Source organism: Bombina bombina, chromosome 4, assembly GCF_027579735.1.
Source record: "Bombina bombina isolate aBomBom1 chromosome 4, aBomBom1.pri, whole genome shotgun sequence".
Classification (NCBI taxonomy): domain Eukaryota; kingdom Metazoa; phylum Chordata; class Amphibia; order Anura; family Bombinatoridae; genus Bombina; species Bombina bombina.
Window position 1 is genome coordinate 355,146,754 of NC_069502.1, and position 24,301 is coordinate 355,171,054.

Consider the following 24,301-nt stretch of genomic DNA (forward strand, 5'->3'; position numbering starts at 1 on the left):
TAGAATAAGGCTTACCAATGCTGTCTATGCGTTTCGGCCTTCTCTAGGCCTTTATCAAGACTGGTGTTTGTTACATACTGATGGCCTTATATAGGGGTTGTGTGATTGCAGCCGGAAGTGCTTTGGATTAGTCATTTCTGGTTTGACGAATTTCTATGTATGTATACAAAGTGCTTAATATGGTGCATAAAGCCTATTTTCTACTAAAATTGGTGATGTTTAGTAATAGTCACTATTTGGGGAGTCTTTGTTTGTAATCCATTGTTTTTCTATAAGTCCTCCGTGTGTCTGTGACGTCACTTCCGGTATGTACTTTCTCATACGGACTTACGTAGTGTATGTAATTATATAGCTTTCGCTCAGATACCTATGTTATTTATTGATTTGGCCAGTCGATAATGTATGGCCACACGTTTAAATGTGGTTATATCAATTTATTAAGTATGTTTCTTATCCGTTTTACCTGTGTCCTGATTGGTCGTGATGTAAGGACTTTCGTCCAATCAGTGATGAGCTACACAGCACTGTCAATCATTACCATATAGCTCCGTGAGTTCTAAAATGAACTGTAGTGTTTCAGTATATGGCATTAATAATGTGCATAATAGATGATGTATTAAATGTATCCTTAGAGCGATGAGGCACTACGGGATAAGTGAGAGCGAGTTACGGTCAGAGAACTGCTTTGTAAGGACTTTCGTCCAATCAGTGATGAGCTACACAGCAATGTCAATCATTAACATATAGCTCCGTGTGTTCTAAAATGATCTGTAGTGTTTCAGTATATGGCATTAATAATGTGTATAATAGATGATGTATTAAATGTATCCTTAGAGCGATAAGGCACTACGGGATAAGTGAGAGCGAGTTACGGTCAAAGAACTGCTTTGTAAATAATGCATAAAATGTCTTCAGAGAGTTGGGGCTGAAAGATGCTACAGATTATGTGCGGTCTTGTGATTATTTCGTTGTTATATACTGTATACAAATACTGAAAATAAAGTTAGGAACTTTTCTGTCTGTATATGATCATGTATATTTGGGAGTTAATATTTTTAACTTTGTTAATATTATTGTCCTTACGGATACGATATGATTAGGTATCTTTGTATTAGTTTTAAGCCATTCTATATATGGTCTGCTACGGATCATATTATATATATAAAAAAGGGGGGGTGGGGAAGAAAGGGTTATGGTTGTGTAAAAAATCCCTACCCTATTCTAAATTACAAAAGTAATCAGCTCTTTTACCAGCCCTTAAAGGGCTTTTTTGCGGGGCATTGCCCCAAAGTAGTCAGCACTTTTACCTGTAAAAGAAAATACAATACCCCCCCAACATTACAACCCACCACCCACACACCCCTATTCTAACCCACCCAATCCCCCCTTAAAAAAAAACTTTCGCTAACCCCCTGAAGATCTCCCTACCTTGAGTCGTCTTCACTCAGCCGAGCCAAAGTCTTCATCCAATCCAGGCAATGTGGTCCTCCATCCGGTAGAAGTCTTGATCCAAGTGGCAAAGAAGAGGTCTTCCATCCGGGCGATGTCTTCTTCCAAGCGACATCTTCTATCTTCTGTCTTCCGGATCCATCTTCATCCTGCCGACGAGGAACATCCTCCTTCCCCAATGGACTAACGATGAATGAAGGTTCCTTTAAGGGATGTCATCCAAGATGGCGTCCCTCAAATTCCGATTGGCTGATAGGATTCTATCAGCCAATCGGAATTAAGGTAGGAAAAATCTGATTGGCTGATTCAATCAGCCAATCAGATTGAAGTTCAATCCGATTGGCTGATCCAATCAGCCAATCAGATTGAGCTTGCATTCTATTGGCTCTTCTGATCAGCCAATAGAATGCGAGCTCAATGGTGGGTGGGTTGTAATGTTGGGGGGTATTGTATTTTCTTTTACAGGTAAAAGAGCTGATTACTTTGGGGCAATGCCCTGCAAAAAGCCTTTTTAAGGGCTGGTAAAAGAGCTGATTACTTTTGTAATTTAGAATAGGGTAGGGATTTTTTTTATTTTGCGGGGCTTTTTTTATTTTATTAGGGGGCTGAGATTAGGTGTAATTAGATTGAAATTCTTGTAATAATTTTGTTTGTTTTTTTGTATTATAGATTAGTTTATTTAACTGTATTTTAGTTTAGTTTATTATTTTAACTAGGAAGTTATTAAATAGTTAATAACTATTTAATAACTATTGTACCTAGTTAAAATAAATACAAAGTTGCCTGTAAAATAAATATAAATCCTAAAATAGATACAATATAATTATTAATTATATTGTAGCTATGTTAGGGTTTATTTTATAGGTAAGTATTTAGTTTTAAATAGAATTAATTTATTTAATGATAGTAAATTTATTTAGTTTAATTTAAATTATATTTATGTTAGGGGGGTGTTAGGGTTAGGGTTAGACTTAGGTTTAGGGATTAATAACTTTATTATAGTAGCGGCGACGCTGGGGGTGGCAGATTAGGTGTTACTAATTGTAGGTAGGTGGCGGCAATGTTAGGGAGGGCAGATTAGGGGTTAATAATATTTATTATAGTGTTTGCGAGGCGGGAGTGCGGCGGTTTAGGGGTTAATACATTTATTATAGTGGCGGCGAGGTCCGGTCAGCAGATTAGGGGTTAATACTTGTAGCTAGGTAGTGGCGACGTTGGGGGGGCAGAATAGGGGTTAATAAATATAATATAGGTGTCGGTGATGTTAGGGGTAGCAGATTAGGGGTTCATAGGGATAATGTAGGTGGCGGCGGTGTCCGGTCAGCAGATTAGGGGTTAAAATTTTTTTTATAGTGGCGGCGATATGGGGGGCCTCGGTTTAGGGGTACATAGGTAGTTTATGGGTGTTAGTGTACTTTATAGCACAGTAGTTAGGAGCTTTATATTCCGGCGTTAGCCCATAAAGCTCTTAACTACTGACTTTTTTTGTGGCTGGAGTCTTGTTGGTAGAGGGTCTACCGCTCACTTCTTCCAAGAATCCAAATACCGGCGTTAGGCAGATCCCATAGAAAAGATAGGATACGCAATTGACGTAAGGTGATCTGCGGTAGCCTGGAGTAGCGGTAAGGAAGTGAGCGTTAGACTCTTTCCTGGCTGACTCTAAATACCAGCGGGCGGCCAAAAGCAGAGTTAGGACCCCTTAACGCTGCTTTTGACGGCTAACGCAGAACGCCTAAATATAGCCGTATATTTGTACATAACTACAACTTATTAATTGGTAAAAAAAATTTTTTACATTTTTGCCTAGAGGTTACGTTCTCAATCATACTTTAAAAAGCAAGTAAATTCTGCATTTAAGCTGCCCCGATCCTAGATGCTTTGCATAACATTATTAATGATATCACTGATTATATCACACATGACATTATTGATGACATCAGCAATGGTATCACTAGTGATATCACTTATGGCATCCTCAATGGCATTAATAGTGACATAACCTACAGATCAGAGACATTATATTTTCTAAATCATCAATGACTTCACTAGTGTCATTAGTGGTATCAGTATGACATAGCCCATGACATCATTTTTCAAATCAGAGAAATTATAACACACTCATCACAGTGCACTCTTAACCCCTTTTTTAACCCTTATTTCACCCCCCTAGACCATATCCTCATCTGCACACAAAAGAATATTATTCCTCAACAATAAACAGATATTTGGTCACTGCGCAAATACTAAAAACTAAATATAAAGTAGTAGTCTACATATAAGGGATTTCCCTAAATCTAGCATAGCATAAACTATTACTAGAAAATACTAGAAAATATTACTGCACTTTTACAAAACAGCTTAATATATGTAGTAACTGAATAAGAAATAAAGCTAGAAGTATATAATAAAAATGGAGTTTAAAAAGTTTTAATCATATATTGTACATAAAAGAATTTCCACAAAAGACAATTTATACAGAAGACACATGAGCGTTACAATGTAAAATAAAAATAAAAAAAAAATGTTAAAAGCTGTGTGGCTTGGAAAATAGAAACAGATGAATCTGTATTGCTTGGCTGAGTGGTTACATGAAGCGGATCAGCATAAGGGCATATATCCGCATTCCTCCCTCTCATTTCCTTCCACCCACATACAGTTTTGCCTTTTGTGTTGTCCCTTCTATCAGCCACATCTATAACACTCTCAGTTACCCAACCCTTCCCACACTAGTCTAATTAACCCACTTTCCTCATACAGAGTCCTACTGATCTTTTGCATTAATCATAGTCTTTTTATTACCCCCTTAGCTTTTTCTCTCATTCACATCTGTCTTCTCATCCTCAAACTGCTCTGAGACACCCCTTCTTTACCCATTCACACACACAGTTTCTTCTATCCTCATGTTTTTCCTTGTACAACTCCCCTCACTTACTTTTCTCAGCTTCACCTTACCTCCTACAGCATTTAACTCCTTTCCCGTAACACAGAGCAATAGCCTGACCCTTTTAAGCCTATCATACATAAGCCCTTCGAACCCCTCATTTCACATTTTATAACACATTTTATACAATCAATGAAGTTAATACAAACAACATAATAAAATGTTTCTCAACATGTTTTTTTTTTGTCTAAAAAACATGCATAAATTGTTACACATTGCTGTATATGGTGGTATAATTAATTACATCATAGGTGATGCCATAAATGATATTGTACACTGTAATCTGAGATACCATAGTAATTCATTTTTCCACTATAATTTCTCAGATGTGTAGGATGTTGTCATAGGTTTTGTCACTATTGATGCCATTGATGATGTCAGAGGTGATGTAATTAGTGATGTTATTGATGCATAAAAAATTATAATTTCTCTGATCTGTAGGATGATATAATGGATTATGCCCCTACTAATGCCATTGATGATGTAATAATCAGTAATATCATTGATGATATCATGCAAAGAACCTAGGGAAGGACAATTTAAGTTCTAAATCCCCTTGATTTTTAAAGTTTGATTGATATCTTAAACTCTGGGCATTAACATTATAATTAATTTCCTTGTATTTAAAATGTTCTTGAAAAAACTCCACACAAATATGCACCATGTATCTATTTATGCTTATACAAAATTACACAGATAGGATAAGAATGAACAGAGTTTTTTTTGACAAATATCACAAAAACTAATAATCATAAACAAACATGTTATCTCTTAACAAGATGTATAAAAATACCAAGTTTCAAACGGATTTGTATAACTGTTTTGTAGTGATTCCTAGTCCAGATATAACTGCGAAATTTTAGCCAGATATGTCATTCCAGGCCAAACATGGGCATCTGAAAAATCAAATTTATAATGGAAAGCCCTAGTGAACTATATAAAGTTCACTTAATTTTTGTAATAGTATGAACTTTTGTTAATGTTGTGTTTGTTTTTACTTTAATACTTTAAGTGAGCTAAACTGTAATGATTTTTTTTTATGGATGTGACATTCTCTTTGCTTTTTTTTTCTATATATGAAAGTGTAAAGTATTTGCATTACTCTTTAAATAGAGTTTATTTTCCTGCTTTAATTTTGATTAAGCTCAGTCTGCACCAATCTTGAAATCTATTCTTGTAGCTAATTGCAGCCAATAATCATTTATCCCAATTGTCAAATATTGCATGTTAGCGAAACCAGTAATCACACCATTTCAAGTCCTTGAAAATACGGTTGAGCCTGTGCAAGATATTAACAAAATATTTTGGACTGATGCCAGTTGTTGTGAAAAATATATATTTTGACATTATTATCAAATTTTCTGTGAATTAAATATTTATGACATTATAATAATGACACATTTTTATCTAATCTTTAGAATTTCCTTAATGCAATTACAGCTTTAAATCATGAATTTACCAGTGCAATACTTCCTAAAATCCCCCTGCTGCAAATTTCACACAAACTAATTAACCCCTTAACAACCATAATCACTCAAGACCGTCAGTCCAAGCCCACAAAACATTACACATTACTGCAAGGTGTCCTGCTAAGGTTCTTCTTAAGATTCTCCATACAACCACAATATAAATTTCTACCATATTCCTAAATCCTGGCTATAATATAACTAACATGTTTTTTGAACTGAAGCTACATGTGTTCATCTTCACTTAAAAAAAGGCTGTATTTTATGTTCAGGTCTGAAATATTACTGAGCTGAATTACTAACCTATGATAAATAATGAAGCTGAAATGCATTAGACTGAAGTCCTCTATTATTCTTTTTCTAGTCTGTTATGTTTTTAGATGTATTTCAATAAAGTTGTTTTTCTTTTTTTTTTCTTTACTTATCTTTATTGAATACTATATGTATACATAACAAGTTAAAATGACAACACTCAACAAGTGGTTTAACTGGTCAAAAACATAAATTCTTCAAATCATTATATCTTTCTTAATAAGTATTTCTCATGATAGAAGGAAAAATCAGTGTCGAAAATAATTTACTTTGATATAAACAATATTGTAGAGGTGCCAAAGTAATTTAGAGTGGTAAAGAAATGTCTAACAAAGTTAGATACTTCATGGTAGGTAAGGAGAAATAATAAGAATAGAAGATGAGGAGAGTGTGAAAAATGGAGAGGGAAGGGAGGCCATTGTTAGCAGTCTCTGTTAATCAAAAACAATAGTACGGACCTGTGCTTAATATGAAGGTCTATGTGTACTATGTTGTGTGTGAATGCAAAAACTCTTCATTTTAATTTAAAGCAATTGGGAACAATGGAGAATGCCTGGAGGAGATGTTGCAACTTGTTGCAACAATGTGGTCTCATAAGTTAAAGAGATGCTTGTAGAAGTCCAGATTAGAACATTGTGGGGGTCTAAGTTATTTTGGGACCCAACATAAGGCTCCATGTTTTGGGGCTTGTAGTATATTTGATCCTATTACAATCCAAGCTTTGGAATCATCTGAGCCATTAAGGTCTTACAGTCTCTGTAAGGTGACAGCATTATAGTACTCACGTATGTTCGAAAGCCTCAAACCTCCTGTCCTGGTTGACCTATAAAGAGTGTTTATATTAATGCAGGGCCTACTCTTTCCCCAAATATATGAATTGATAGTTATTTGAAGTGGATGTAGATACCAGTAGGACTTGTAGAATATAAAGTATTCTAGAAAGGGTTTGCACTCTTGCACTCTTCCCCACCACAAGATGTTTTGTCAACCAATTTTGGAGGTCTTTCTGAATTTTATGACAAAGGGATTTTTTTTTTTTCAAAAAGTGTTTTGGGTTTGGGTCTAATTGAGATCCCAAGGTAGGTGATAGCATCTGTTTGGAGTCTTAGAGGGCAGATGGAGCATAGCATACTAAATTCTGCTTGTGAAAGGGATATAGTTAATATCTCTGATTTTTGGGCATCTATTAAAACGTTAGAATAACTGTTGAAAGTAGCTGTTTCTTTAAGACTTGCTAGTAATGATTTTTTAGGGGAAGTGACCGAGAACAAGATGTCATTCATGTAAAGAGATATTTTAAGGTCATGTGGGCCTAATTTTATTCCAGTTATATGTTGGTTTGCTCTGATATGTGAAGAAAAGATTTCCATATTTAAAATTAATAATATTGATGATAATGGGCATCCCTGTCGAGTGCCATTTCTGATAGCTAAGGGACAGGAAAGAAGTCCATTAACCTTTACCCTTCCTGATGGGGCTGAATAAAGACAGGTAATTATTCTTGGACCAAAGCCAAAAGCCTCTAATGTCAATTTTAGAAAATTCCAATTGGTGCAGTTGAATGATTTTTCCATGTCAGTGGCAACAAAGACAACTTTTAAGTTATGAAATTTAGCCTATGACATGAGTAATTGCTCTGATAGTATTGTCTTGTGCCTCCCGACACAGTACAAAGCCCGCTTGATCGGTGTGAATTAGGTCTTTTAAGATGGTATTGATTCTTTTTGCAATTATCTTGCCTAGGATTTTGATGTCTGTATTAAGGAGTCAGATGGGCTATAATAGTTGCTAAAATTATCTGATTTACTTTTATTATCAGGTTGTTATGTATAAATAATCCTGTTGATTTTGGCCTTAAGGGTTTTTGCGAGTAACGTACATGCACAATTACTTTAACGAAATAATGTTGTTTTTTTAAGATGAAGAGCCTTCCTTTGAGCCTCTTTGATAAGAATTCAAATTAGTTTGTTTCTAGCTGAGGAGAAAGTAGTAAAACTCAAGTTTTATGGGGTCCTGTTTGTGTTGAAGTTCTAAAATGTAGAGGCATCTAGTCCATGTCTTAACTGTCCTTGCATATGCTTTTTTTTAATATAGCATTTTGCTTAATGCATTCACATAGGATCACTGCTTTATAAGCTTCCAAGAGGGTGACTTGAAAAACCTCCTGTAGAAAGTTGTCTATAAAATATTCCTTCATAGTTTGAGTTATCTTGTCTAAGAAGGGTGATTTGCGAAGCAAAAAAAATTCAAATTTCAAGATAAAGGGAGTGATAGGGTGTTCCAGTCAGTCCAGTGTTATGGTGATCATTGTATGGTCATACCAAACCGTAGGGCCTATGCCTGAATCTTTAGTAAAGCTTATGCTCATTTGGTCAATAAAGAAATATTTGATAATGTACATGTATATTGGGACCATGGGTTTAAATAAAATGTATAGTTGTGTTGGGTAGAATGTTGTATTCTCAATACATCATCAACTCCCAGTTGTTTTAGAAACTTATATACTATAATAGGAGAAGAAAAGTAAAGAGCACCTAAGCAAAAGGCTAGGTGATATATTTAAAATAATCTGATGAAAATATACAAAAAATATTATGAGGAAAATCTAATATCCAGCGATCATATACCTAAAAACACATATTAACATATAATAAAATCATGGATCCATGAAATGAACTCTAAAGGCCTAGTATAGGCTGAAACGCATTGGCAAAGAACTGTTAAGCCTATTTTCAATAGCCTATCAGCACCTCAGCACTATTGTTTGATTTTTTTCCACAGGATACTTCAGGATTGTCACAATGTCTACCACTAGGGTACAAAGGAGAAACACTAACCAATTCCAAGGGATATGAACTTGGACAGACATTGTTTTATCTACTCACAGCAAGTTTATTGTTATCTTTACAATTTTTTTTTCTTCTTGCGTGTCACTTTTTGCATATAATTTTTGCACATTGTCATTTTTATATATTTTTTTATACACATTTTTTTATACAATTTTTCTTGGATTTTCTTAAATTTGGATATTGGACACTTACTCATCACCAATTTCCATTCTTTTGGACACTGATTTGTAACACATACCCGAACATTTCTGATGCTATTTTTTATTGATTTTTACTAATATTATGCATGTTAAAGGACCAGTCAACACAATAGATTTGCATAATCAACAAATGCAAGATAACAAGACAATACAATAGCATTTACTCTGAATTTCAAATAAGTAGTAGATTTTATTCTAGCAAATTTCAAAGTTATGTACATTTCCACTTCCTCTGTACCATGTGATAGCAATCAGCCAATCACAAATGCACATACGTATAGTCAGTGAATTCTTGCACATGCTCAGTAGGAGCTGGTGACTCAAAAAGTGTAAATATAAAAGAATGTACACATTGTTTTAAATGGAAGTAAATGGGAAGTTGTTTAAAATTACATGCTGTATCTGAAACATGACAAATTAATTTGACCTGAGTGTCCCTTTAATTTCATGGATCCATGATTTTATTTTATGTTTATATGTGTTTTTAGGTATATGATCGCTGGATATTTAATTTTCCGCATAATATTTTTTGTATATATTCTGCAGTTTATTTTAAATTTATGACCTAGCATTTTGCTTAGGCGCTCTTTACTTTTCTTGTCCACATTTGTAACGTCTAGGTTCACTAGGAAACCTATTGTAGAGAGCTATAGGTGCCTCTATTTGCGCTTGATCTATTTCCTTTTGATATACTATATTAGTCGGTCTCCTTTGCAGGTTAGGATGAGGGGTAGAGAAATCTTTGGATAGAAAATAGTGTATATGTGTGCTAGAAGAAAGCTATAGGGTTAATTGTAATTTCAAATATTTGATGTATATCAAATGAGCAAAATGGATGCAAAAAGATGTGCAAAGTGTGTTTGCAAATTTTATTTGCCGATATAAAATAGAAAATAATAAAACAGAAAATAATAAAAAAATGTGTTATTTGTGCTTGCATGGAACAAAATCTTCAACAAAGGATAACTATTTTTGTGCTCGCATGTAACAAAATCTTCAACAAAGAATAACTATGTTATCAAAAAATTGTTGCATTTTCAACAAAGGATAACTATGATATCAAAAAATAGTTTTAAAAAATGTGTTATTTGTGGTTTCATAAAAACAAAATCCTCAACAAAGGATAACTATACAGGGAGTGCAGAATTATTAGGCAAGTTGTATTTTTGAGGATTAATTTTATTATTGAACAACAACCATGTTCTCAATGAACCCAAAAAACTCATTAATATCAAAGCTGAATAGTTTTGGAAGTAGTTTTTAGTTTGTTTTTAGTTATAGCTATTTTAGGGGGATATCTGTGTGTGCAGGTGACTATTACTGTGCATAATTATTAGGCAACTTAACAAAAAACAAATATATACCTATTTCAATTATTTATTTTTACCAGTGAAACCAATATAACATCTCAACATTCACAAATATACATTTCTGACATTCAAAAACAAAACAAAAACAAATCAGTGACCAATATAGCCACCTTTCTTTGCAAGGACACTCAAAAGCCTGCCATCCATGGATTCTGTCAGTGTTTTGATCTGTTCACCATCAACATTGCGTGCAGCAGCAACCACAGCCTCCCTGACACTGTTCAGAGAGGTGTACTGTTTTCCCTCCTTGTAAATCTCACATTTGATGATGGACCACAGGTTCTCAATGGGGTTCAGATCAGGTGAACAAGTAGGCCATGCCATTAGATTTTCTTCTTTTATACCCTTTCTTGCCAGCCACGCTGTGGAGTACTTGGACGCGTGTGATGGAGCATTGTCCTGCATGAAAATCATGTTTTTCTTGAAGGATGCAGACTTCTTCCTGTACCACTGCTTGAAGAAGGTGTCTTCCAGAAACTGGCAGTAGGACTGGGAGTTGAGCTTGACTCCATCCTCTACCCGAAAAGGCCCCACAAGCTCATCTTTGATGATACCAGCCCAAACCAGTACTCCACCTCCACCTTGCTGGCATCTGAGTCGGACTGGAGCTCTCTGCCCTTTACCAATCCAGCCACTATAACACATGTAATGTTTCCCCTACTGGACAACCCATATAAATCCAGTATTTCTTGTGTAGATTATCCTATGTGTGAACGTTACTTCAAATAAATAACAGTCTTACAGTATGGATGACAGCAATATGTATATATAAATATATTATGTCAGCATTAAACTGACTATTTCATTTGATATCCTTGCTATTGCTGTAGACCCACAGCCTTTAATTAATTAGAGCAGAAGTATTCTTCCACTTGGTAGCTTTATACCAATCTACACAGCATTGACCGAGCTTTATTTAATTGAGCCGGTGTGCCACATCGATTTCTGTATAGACTATATTGTAATATTACTATTTGGGCTATCATACCCCAAAGGCCTATTTACACAATTACTGTATATAAAAGAATCTATACATGACTACTCTATCCTAGGTTTTTAATTGTTTATGTCCCCCTTTTTCCCCCTTCTCCAGTAATTTTAGTCAAATAAATAAAAGTTAAGTTTTATACTCTGGAAGTTGACGCCGCATAAGGGGTCAAGACAGTGAGTGCTATAACCGCATTCTTTCGTGGAAGTGACTTTATCACCTCCACTCCTTGTGTGAATGCTTCTTGCGACCCTGTTGACTATTTTGAATGAAACGCTTGATTGTTCGATGATCACGCTTCAGAAGCTTTGCAATTTTAAGAGTGCTGCATCCCTCTGCAAGATATCTCACTATTTTTTACTTTTCTGAGCCTGTCAAGTCCTTCTTTTGACCCATTTTGCCAAAGGAAAGGAAGTTGCCTAATAATTATGCACACCTGATATAGGGTGTTGATGTCATTAGACCACACCCCTTCTCATTACAGAGATGCACATCACCTAATATGCTTAATTGGTTGTAGGCTTTAGAGCCTATACAGCTTGGAGTAAGACAAAATGCATAAAGAGGATGATGTGGTCAAAATACTCATTTGCCTAATAATTCTGCACTCCCTGTAATATGTTATTTTGTGCTTGCATGAAACAAAATCTTTAACAAAGGATAACTATAAAAAATAATAGAATTTTCAACAAAGGCTGACTATAATATCCAAAAATAGTTGAATTAAAATGTGTTGTATGTGCTTACATAAAACAAAATCTTCAACAAAGGATATCGAAATACCAAAAAACAGTTTAATAAATATTTATAACAATCTTATCATTGAATTGCTCTCCTTTGTTGAAGATTTTGTTTTTATGAAACCACAACAATTTTTTGATAACATAGTTATTCTTTGTTGAAGATTTTGTTACATGCAAGCACAAAAATAGTTATCCTTTGTTGAAGATTTTGTTTCATGCAAGCACAAATACACATTTTTAAATTATTTTCTATTTTATTACACTTTGCCACATTTTTACAAACAAAATTTTAATATTTACATAGTAACATAGTAGGTGAGGTTTAAAAAATACTAAAGTCCATCGAGTTCAACCTATAGAAAGTTAATATTCTTACAAAAAAAAGCTACAGTTGAGCTTAAATAAATCCCACTAAAAGGTGACCCATTTAATAGAAGCAATCATATCCATGAATTTTGTTTCTAGCCAGAAATGTATTCAAACAATTTTTAAATGTATCTACAGTATTGGCGTTCACTACCTCCTTTGGTAATGAGTTCCACAATTGTATTGCTCTTTCCTCCATCCTTAAATTATGACCTCTTGTCACAAACAATTTTCTTGAAATAAACAGAGCTTCTGCCATCTCTGTATATGGGTCTTGAATATATTTATATAAAGTAATCATGTCACCTCTTAAGCACCTTTTTTCTAGAGAAAATAAACCTAATTTGGCTAGCTTCTCCTCATAGCTTAAATTCTCCATCCCCCTTATTGACTTTGTGGCCCTTCTCTGAACTTTTTCTAGTTCTGCAACATCTTTTTTGTGGGATCGGTCCCCAGAACTGCACTTCATACCCGAGGTGAGGTCTTACCAGGGATTTATATAGTGACGGAAAGTAAGGGAGGGAAGGATTGAAAATCATCTACATCATGAAGGATGTGAGAATGTATAACAGGGGGGGGTAGTAGCAACATTCATTACCATAACTCCTGAACCAATTAGGAATATAGTAAAATATAAACTTTTCAAGGAGTTAGAGGAACACAATAATTTCCTGTTAACCCTTTAAGGACACAGCTTTCTGTTTGCTCAATTGTTTTATGACGGAAAAATTCTGTCATATGTCCTTAAGAGGTTAAAGATAAAAATAACTTATGGGCAGATAAAAATCAGGGGAATCTGTTATATTTTTGTGGTATTTAACCCAATTAGCTAAGTATTAATCAAATATTTGTTTTACTCTGACTAAAAATGAAGGATATTAAACTTCTGTTAGGAAGTACCTGTCTAATCTCCTGTATAGAATAAACGACAATACATTACAAATTGTAAAAGGAAGGTTTAAGTGGTTTATATAGACCATTCCTTTGTCATCTCAGTACTGAGTTGGAAATTTCTTCTCTTTCTTGGCACCACTGTCCAAGATGAGCGTTGTTTGTTTTTTTGTGCTGATTACTTTTTAAAAAGTTTGTGTTTATCAAATATTGAGTGTAGTAAATGCTGATAAATACCCAATTGGGTACAAAAGTCAGCAATATCTTTTGGATCTTTGTATATAACCATCTTGTTATCTTTAAATACTCTCTCAAAGAAAATGGAAATTCCCAACTGTAAGGGGTGTCAAGCCTCCATCTTCTTTGCTAGACTCAGTGGGCTCAAACCAGCATATATATGTAGGTTGGTGTCCTCAATTTTGGCAGGATCTTTTTCCTTGTCACTGTTAATATTTTTTCTTTGTCCTGAAATCAATGATACTTTAAAATGACAGATTGAGAAGGCTTTGGCCTCAAGGCTCTGTGTGCCCTGCCCAAGGATATGGTGTTGAATATTTTTTGCAAGTATTCTGGAAGTTGAGCAGGGGAGATAGTTTCAGGAATATCACATATTTGCAGATTTTACTGTCAATTTCTTTTATCTAAGTCCTCCACTTGGGTTTGGGGTTGTATAATCACTGTATTTTGTTGTTGAATCTGTATGGAAATGGAATCTGAGGTATTTGAAATTTCATCTGTAGCTTCTTCAAGGTGTGTCCCAGATCTGTGATGTCTATCTTGATTTCTGAAAGACTATCTTGAATGAGTTGTCCCACTTGGAACATGAAAGTTTTAATGTTTTCTTTTGAGGGTAGTAGACTAACATCAGCCTTAGTAACTGGACTGCTGTCTTCTACTTGTGTTTCATGAAATATTTTTGCGAGGTCTTTTGATCCTGAAGATGAAGCAGGAGAAACTGTTGTAGTGGTTTTCTCCAGAATTTTGAAGTAAGTGTTCATCTTTATATTCAAGGATTAAAAGGACTTCAGGAATTTATCTTGTTTGGAAGGTTTTCTTGATGCCATAGGAGGAGAATGTGACTTGGTTAGTTCAAAGTTTTATTTGTTAAAAATCATTTTTTTGTGCAGAAACTGCTGTACTATAGACAATGTGAATACAATGATAATAATCTGAGGCAGATTGCTTGTATATAATCTAGAGGGGAGTTAGTACAAGATTAAGTGAAAAATACATTGTGTTTATCAGGATGAGTAATTTATATGTAGGCTCCAGTTGTTTAGTCTGTAGAGCTGTAGTTACCTTAAGATCTTATAATCAGAAATTATATAGCATAATATTGAAATACAGACTTATAAAGGGTTTGTTTTCGTCTGGGTGAGGGTGTATTTTTGGAAGTGCTGAGTTATAGCTCTACCCCAGCAGTTTTATATACAGTATTGCTTTCAAGATTTAGTTGAAATCAATGTTTGGTTTCTTTTTTACTAAAAGTAAAAAAGTTAATGTGATACCAATATTTTACTGAGGCCGAGTGTAGTTTTAGATTGTCTCAGTATATATTGCTAAGATTATGAACACCACTTTTGCCCACTCAAGGTAAATGGTAAAGTAAGTCGGTATTGTTTTTAAAATACGCAGGGACTACAGTGCTTCAGGTATGTCAGAAAAGGCATTAATATTTAATGCATCACTATCATCAATAGCAGTTAATGGAGGTCCTTTTGTATGCACATTCACTCACCGAGGCTCTCTGTGTAAGTCAACTGGTAGTGTTCCTCAGAATTGGAGGTCAATACCTTCCGATGAATAGAGGTCCTTTCGTATGCACGTTCACTCACCGGGGCTCTCTGTGTAAGTCAACTAGTAGTGTTCCTCAGAATTGGAGGTCAATACCTTCCGATGAATGGAGGTCCTTTCGTATGCACATTCACTCACCGGGGCTCTCTGTGTAAGTCAACTGGTAGTGTTCCTCAGAATTGGAGGTCAATACCTTCCAATGAATGGAGCTTCTTTCGTATGCACATTCACTCACCGGGGCTCTCTGTGTAAGTCAGACTGGTAGTGCTGCTCTTAATTGGAGGTTGATACCTTCCGATGTTGTGTTGGGTAGATCTCTGAGCTTTTACCCGGAATCCTGTTCTGAGTATGACACCAAAGCCATGTCTAAGGAAGGCTGCAGACTAGACACTCAATTTCCCAGTGAGCTTAGCCACTTATATTTTAGTAGCATGCTGTTAAACTGCCATTAGTTGGAGTGGTGTTAGTGTCATATCTGCCTCAGAAATAACTTTTGGTTCAGGAGTCAGTGTCAGAGCTATAGTGAAATGTGACTATGTTGGTCAGCGGCCGGCTCCGCCCCCAGTTTCAATTTTTTTAAACAAATGTTTGCTTACTATGTTTTTATGGGCAAGATTATGAGTGGTGCGCTAACTGTTGCACACAAGCAAAAAAGCACAATTTCAGGGCTCTGGTTAACTGTTTCGCTAGACTAAAAACTAAAAAAAAAAAAAAAATCACAATTATTTACCACTCGTATTACAAGTTGAATGTAAACACAATCGCCTAAAGCACAATTGTGATTTATGATAGAATGATTTCTGCATCCTCGGAGCTCTGGTTAACTGTTTTGCAAAACAAAACACATAAAGAATACATTACAAAGTACAGTTAATTACACTCATAATAACACCATCTAATAAAAATTATAACAAAAAAATTGTACACAAAAGTTAAAAGGGCTCAAAGATTTGAAACAAAAAAAGTCAGGCAAAGGGCTTTAACATAGAGATACATACATCCACATGTCCAACCATGTATATGTATCTATATATAGACATATATGTAAGTTCATTGGATCGCTTTGCAGTTAAGTAGCTGAATACATGTAAAATCATATTTATGCAATATACATATTTAATAAAGTGTTTAACTGTGTATGTACTATAAATATTTAACATTTCAATGTTTTTCACATAGGGGAATTTGTTCTAAGTATTTTTAAATATATATATATAATCACATGGAAAAGGTTCATTGATGATATTATAATCATCTGGAACGGAGATGAAAAGCATTTTGAAGAATTTGTCAACCACATCAATAATAATAATTGGAATCTGAAATTCACTAATACATGGAGTAAGAAGGAAATAAACTTTCTGGATATCACTATATTCATTGAAAATGAACAGATAGAAACAAAAATCTACACAAAAGAAACCGACACAAATGGCTACCTGCACGCCACAAGCAACCATCACAATAAATGGATCAGTAATATTCCATTCGGCCAGTTCCAACGAATAAAAAGAAACTGCTCTAGGAATCAGGATTTTGAAGAAACAGCAGGTGTGCTTAAACAAAAATTCTACAACAAAAAATATAATAGGAAAACAGTAGATCAAGCATATGAGAGAGTAAGTAAAATAGATAGAGATAATCTACTTAACCCGAAAAAAACGGAAAAAACAGAAAATGAAAATAAAAACAAAAACAAAAATAATACAGATATGGATTACACTATCTGTCCTAGATTTATCACCACATACAACAGTGGAGCCAAAAACATTGAAAAAATATTGAATAAACACTGGCACTTACTTATGAAGGACCCTCTCCTAAAGGAATCATTACCGGAGAAACCGAAAATTACATATAAGAAAAACACGAACCTTAAAAACATACTAGCTCCCACTAAACTAAAGTCCAAAAAAGCATCAACTAAGGGAAATTGGCTAGAAACTAAAACTAGAGGTTTTTACAAATGCAATCGGAAGAATTGTGTGTGTTGCGAACACATTAGTAAAAACAAGGAAGAAAACAAATGGATCACGGATATTGATGAAAAAAACAAATTTGAAATAAGGAGTTTGATGAACTGCAAATCCACATTTGTTGTCTACCAATTAACCTGTAGCTGTAATAAAATATATATAGGTAGAACGAAAAGAACACTGAAGACTAGATTTTTAGAACACACGAAAAACATCACCAGTGACAAACCAGAATATGGCATTGGTACTCACTTCGAGGAATTCCACGAAAAAAGTGTGGATGGGCTAAAGGTTAAAGCCATTGAACACATCCCATACAGAGTAGGAGAAAATAGGTTACTCCAGTTAAGAAAGAGAGAAACATACTGGATTCACAAATTAAAAACCAGGAAACCATATGGCCTAAACACTGATATAGACCTAGCAGCCTTCCTTTAAAACAATAAATAATAATAAATATAAAAATTACCGAGGATTTTAACACAATCTTTATTCATATTTTTATTCCCTATTGATTAAATATGTATAAACATATATATACATATCCCTACATTTTTTCTGCTAATAATATTTTAGCTTACCTATATATATATTTTTCCTTCAATTTTCATACTACACATGTTTTAATATTTATATATAATGAAAAAATTTTATATAAAAAACAGTATTATTCCAAATATCCCCATTTTCAAAACCACTGATTGTCCACTGTTTGCATTTTAATCTATTTTATATTCCCATCTCTTTTTTCTTTAGTTTTTTGACATCCGATATCCTAATTACCGCGTATATACACAAAATATACCGAAAATACACATCGGATCAATTAGACCAATATACACCCACCCCTTTTTTGTACTTAATAGCTTGAGGCTATATAAGAGTACCCAGGATGCGACTAGATTCACTAGCCTCTGATGAAGTGAGCTGATACGCTCACAAAACGCGTAAGGCACGTGACGCACGTTCGTGACGTCACTTCCGGAATTCCGAATTACTAACAGAGACCGAGCTGCACCGGGCAGCGTTGGTGGTCTCAACTACTTTTTCCTGACATCCTTTTTCAGAAATTCTTGGAACCCCACATTGGGCACACTCCCTCAGCTTTATTATTTTTAAAGTAAGTTATTTCTGCCATTTGTCGGCACCTTACTCGCTCCGTGGCTACCCATTTACCACATTATTATTAGCGTTTTATGTATTTTACCCATTTTACCCTTTTTCCATACACTTCCCCTTTTTTACATATGTTTTTAAAACAAGTCACATATATATATTTTTTAATAGTATATCAATAAATTATAATTGTTTTATTTCTTATTCACGCATATATATATATATATTTTTCAAAATGTTATGTTTTTTGTGTATCAGCTTATAATAAACAGGAACTTCCTTCCTCTTTACCCTCTGTCCACAAATACAGTGTGGTAAGAATTAGAGGTTCCCACAAGCAGTCTCCGGTTGTTATTAGGAGATATCAATATACACATTGATATCCCTTTGGGGCACATATTTGTTTTGTGTCCTATCCTTGGATTTTGGTGTTTATACACACCATCCATTTCCATTCGTCGTTGATTGCTGGTCCCTGTGATCTAACAGGTGAGCATTTATTATTGTCTTTAATCACCTTTCATTACCCGCATTCATCTGGGAAAATTTCCCATTTTTGTTTTCCTCTCTCCCATTTCTTGCCTGTGAGGAACATCTTCTGCAAGCGCTATTAGAAAAAACACTCTCTATCACAAGTCTCATAATTTTAGTCTGATTCAGGAGGAATTAGACAACACTAATAGCAGCAGGCACTGGACATCCTCTAAGGGCATTTAACTACTACACTACTATTACTCTTGTTGTGGCGCAACTACCTAAAACCCTCACCCTATACCTATATATATATATATATATATATATCTGTATATATCTATATATCTACGTTAATGCGGTCGCGATATCCAAGCTCAGCTCTTTGTGCGCATCGCGTTAGCACTCGTGTGAAAACATTTACTTTCAACTTGTAATGCATACGCTTACTGATGTGTTCAGCTAGCTCCCAGTAATGCATTGCTACTCTTTCCATAAAGGATACAAAGAGAATGAAGATAATAGAAGTAATTGGAAAATTGTTTAAAAAAATATATAAAAGAAAAAATATTTCATCTCCCTTTATAAAGGACATGTGAGTTCATAACCTTGTCCTTTTTACTTTGTATAATAAACATTGTTTCATAGGAAGGGCTGCTGCTTTTAGAATATATTCCTTCAACAAGGGATATCAAGAGAATGAAGCAAATTTGATAATAGAGGTACATTGAAAAGTTTATGAAAATGATTTGCTCTTTCTGAATCATGAAAGAAAAAAAAATCAGGTTTCATGTACCTTTAATTCAGCTTTCCACATAACATATGTTTATTTAAAGTAATTGCAATATATTGAAAAATAATTCAGCATATCTACAGTTATTTCAGTTATTTCATAGGCTATAACCACATAACCACAGATAATGAAATCAACAAATTATATATATATATTTTGTGACAAATATTGAATCATAAAAGAAAACAACAAATGCAGTAAATCAATAAATATCCTTGCACTGCTCATACGCTTAAGACAAAATGGCAATTACAAGGTACATAAGTGATTATACAATTATAACTAGTAAAATTGAACTATTGATCAATAATAAACATGTTTAGCTATTAAATATTAAATATTCATTTAATTTATACAATTATGATAATAATTTGAAAGGACACTAAACTAAAACAAATGCCATGCATAGGAAAGAGTATTAAGCTACAGGAAATGGTTTGTGCATAAGACCAAGGACACATTAGTGAGGAGAGGCTGATTAATAGACAGTAAAACTAGCCACAAGTATACAAAACAAATAGTTTATTTTTATTTTTACTATAAAGCATTGTATGCCTGTCTTTTTGGTTACTAGTGAATTATATGATCATATTTTGTGATTTCTATCCTACCAATTTATGTATGAAATTGAAACCTAAGATCTAAGGATTTCAATTGTTAAAAGAGACATCTGAGCTCTGTTAATGGAATTGCAGAATTTCTAAGTGTTAAAATACCAAGCAACCCTCTAAACAAAACATTTCCTGATGATACAGTGAGTGAAATAAAGAATAATTATATGTATTCAATAATGCAGGTTTTACTCAATTTAAACGGTTTTGTGTTCTGTATTTAACATGGGAAAATATACATATTGAAATTGTTACTATTCCAGTTTTAATAATTACACAGACTGATATTTAATATTATAGTAAATTAAATTATTTTGTCATGCATGAATGCACTTTTATTAGTTATAAATAGAATTCATTTGCAATGTTAAACAATAGCAAACTGATCATAAATAGGCAAGGCATAAAAAACAAAAATAGAAAAAAAAACATCTATGTGAAGGACAAAGGCATATAAATTATATTTATATAAATAAAAAGGTATTAGTGCACACCCATACTGCAAAAAAATTGCCTGCAAAAAACATCAAGAGACAACTATTCTTTTTAAATAAAATTGGGATCTTAGTCACACAATATGGCCATATACTGCTTTAAGCACAAAAAGATATAGGAGCACCAACCAGGAGTAATAAAACATACAAACTTAATTTTTTTTAAATTAAAATGTCAGGGGCACAGAATACATACATGTGTAATAAATGGAAAATCAGCAAGTAAAGCTACAGCTGACGCTTTTCAGCGAATGCCGTATTCGTAGCTGCTTGCTCTGTGTACTAAAACAGTCTACTTAAAACCACAAGCAGCTTCCCATTGAACTAATTGTTAATAATATAATTAGTATCATATGAATATTAAATTTGACACCAGCGTGTCTTAAGAAAACAGTAATTCTAAACAAACAAACCCTAATACCTCCTGTCACAAATCGTGTATTGAAACTTAACACATTTGTAATTTCTAAAATAGCCCTAACTGCATTCTGTTAATGGTTAATGTGTCAAGTATGTTTCTCACATATGAGGTTACATGAACTATGGAGAAGGTAACATACTCATAAATACCATAAGGGAGTTATCAATAGCTTGTCTTTATACAGGGCACATACAGTGGAAATAATTAAAGGGACAAACATAGTATATATGTAATCTATATGGGCAACAAAATGTAGACAGACTCATGGTCGCCCAAGGGGATATCCAATTTCATGAGGATTATGGTTGGAGTTCAAACAGTGGGGCTCTATATTCTTTACCATATAATCTTTTTGACAGAAATATATTTTGCCTAGACACATGTACTGTAATAGACCGTAGCTTGAAGGATCGTTGACTATACCAATATAACAACCAATAATAAATGGCCTCAGCTCACAATGCTTAGAGTTATATGGCAGGTGAAGCCAGTAATGTTAAGCTGGACATAAATTAAGTATATCATTCCTGATTATTTAACCTAATAGAACTAGTCACAGATTGCTCTTGGTCCTAATGTAGTAAGAATGAATATCACATAATTAAGAGGAAATTAATACAAGATTAATATCTCATTGCCAGAAATTTATAAGATCATAATCGGAATTTAAACCCCTAGGGTTTCTGGTCTGTAATTTAAACACCTTTCTCCTCCCCTATTGGGTGTGGTAACTTTTTCAATGCAGGTCCACTTGAAGGATTCAGCACTTTTATTATGTATCTGGGCAAAATGTTGTACCAGGGGTGTGCTGGCAGTGCCAGTTTTAATGCTGGACAGATGCTCTCTGATCCTTGATCTTACCTCGCGGGTCGTGACGACCCACATACTGTTTATCACAAGTATTGCAAGTAATAAGGTATACTACAAAAGTTGACCTACAATTAAGGCAGGAACGTTTCTTATAGGAGAAACCTGTTATAGTTGATATAAATCTATCTCCTAATTTAACTTTTTCACATGCCACACAAGTTCTATTGTGGCATTTAAACATTCCATGTGTAGTTAACCAAGAGGATTAATTTCTTGATTTCACCAGCAACTTTGTGAGGGCCAATATATTGCCTATTGTTTTGTCCCTTTTATAGGCAAATTTGCAGTTTTTCACTGTAACATTAGCGAGACCATCATCAGCCCTCAGGAGAGTAAAATGCATTTTAACAATATCACAAATACTATTGTATTGTTCCCAATAGTCCGTGATAAATAGAATATTCTCCTTTTCTGAGGTCTGAGCTTGTGAGTTTTTTTTCTTTAACAGATCATTTCTGTTAAGCTTTTCAACTGTGTTATCAGCCTCACTGTCACTGATGACTTTCTTATTGTATCCTCTTTCTTTTAAACGTTCAATAAGGCCAAAAGATTGGTTTTGATAACAAGCTAATTCTGAACAATTCCTTTTTTGGCGTATGAATTGGCCCTTAGCTATGCCCTTAAATACACTCTTAGGGTGACAGCTGGTAGCATGCAGAAGGGTATTGCCCGATATGGGCTTTCTGTAGACGCTGGTGGAAACTGTTTCCCCATTCACCACTGAGAGGGTCATGTCCAAATAATTGATTTTGGACAGATTCCATTCATGGGTAAAACTGATCTCCAAGTCATTTGTATTAAGATATTGTACAAATTTCTGGAGTTCATCCTATTCCCCCTTCCAAATAAACAAAAGGTCATCTATAAATCTCTTATATAGAACGACCTTTGAGCCGAAGAGTTTCCCATCTCCATAGATGTGGGCCTGCTCCCACCACCCCATAAAGAGGTTGGCGTAAGAGGGGGAGAATTTCGCCCCCATAGCAGTACCACAAATCTGGAGATAGAACACCCCTTCAAACTCAAAATAATTATGTTGCAGAAGAAAATGGGTAACTCTCAAAACAAAATCACATAACTCTTTGTTGTCACCATGGTATTTCTCCATATAGAAGGTTATTGCCAACAGGCCCTTTTCATGGGGGATTGAAGAGTAAAGTGCCCTAACATCCACTGTTAGCCACTTATACTATTTATCCCATACAATTTGCGAAACCAGATTGAGAACATGAGTAGAGTCCTTCACATGACTTCACAAGTCGGCCACCATAGGTTGTAATATCAGGTCTAACCACACTGAAAGATGTTCTAGTAGGGACCCTATGCCACTAACTATGGGTCTTCTGACCACATTCTCCAAAGACTTATGGACTTTTGAGAGGTGGTTGAAAATCGGTATGACTGGATTGATGACCAGAAGATATTTACTTGTCTCCCTGTCAATGAGGCCCTTATGCACTCCATCATCCACCAGGTCCCTAAGTTTGGTTTTAAACAACCTAGTAGGATCATTAATGAGGATTCTGTAGTTATATGGATTATGTGGATTCGTAAGTTGTCTGAGGGCCTCATTGACAAATGATGTCCTGTCCATAACCACCACTGAGCCTCCTTTATCGGCGGCCTTTATGACTAAATCTGAGTTGGAATTTAAATTGTCCAATGCGCCCCTTTCTGTTTTTGTGAGGTTAAAATTGAATTTCCCCACTTGATAAAACAAATTAGTCAAATCCATTTCCATTCTCTTCTGAATTTTTTCTATTATCAGACCCCTACTTTGAATGGGATAGAAAATGGATGGGCACTTAAGTTTGCTTAGCCAGTCACCAACTTACAAGGTGCCCCAAATATAGACTGGTCCTAACACTACAGTCCTTTGCCTCAGAGGGCGGAATCATTCCTGCTTTTACTCTTCCTAATAGAATAAGACTCCCTGGCTTAATATTCACAACTCTATTACACTGTCATGAGCACACCTGAGCTTGGGTGGGGTGCTTTAACCACTGGGAGCTGGTCAGTCTATGTATATGTCTATATGTATATATATATATATATATATATATATATATATATACAGAAAAAAGGGGATAGAAAATATAAAGGAAGAGACAAAGTATGCCCTGTGCCATTAATAAAAGTAGAAAGGGGATACAACAGAGCTGGGTGTGAGAGCCACTGGT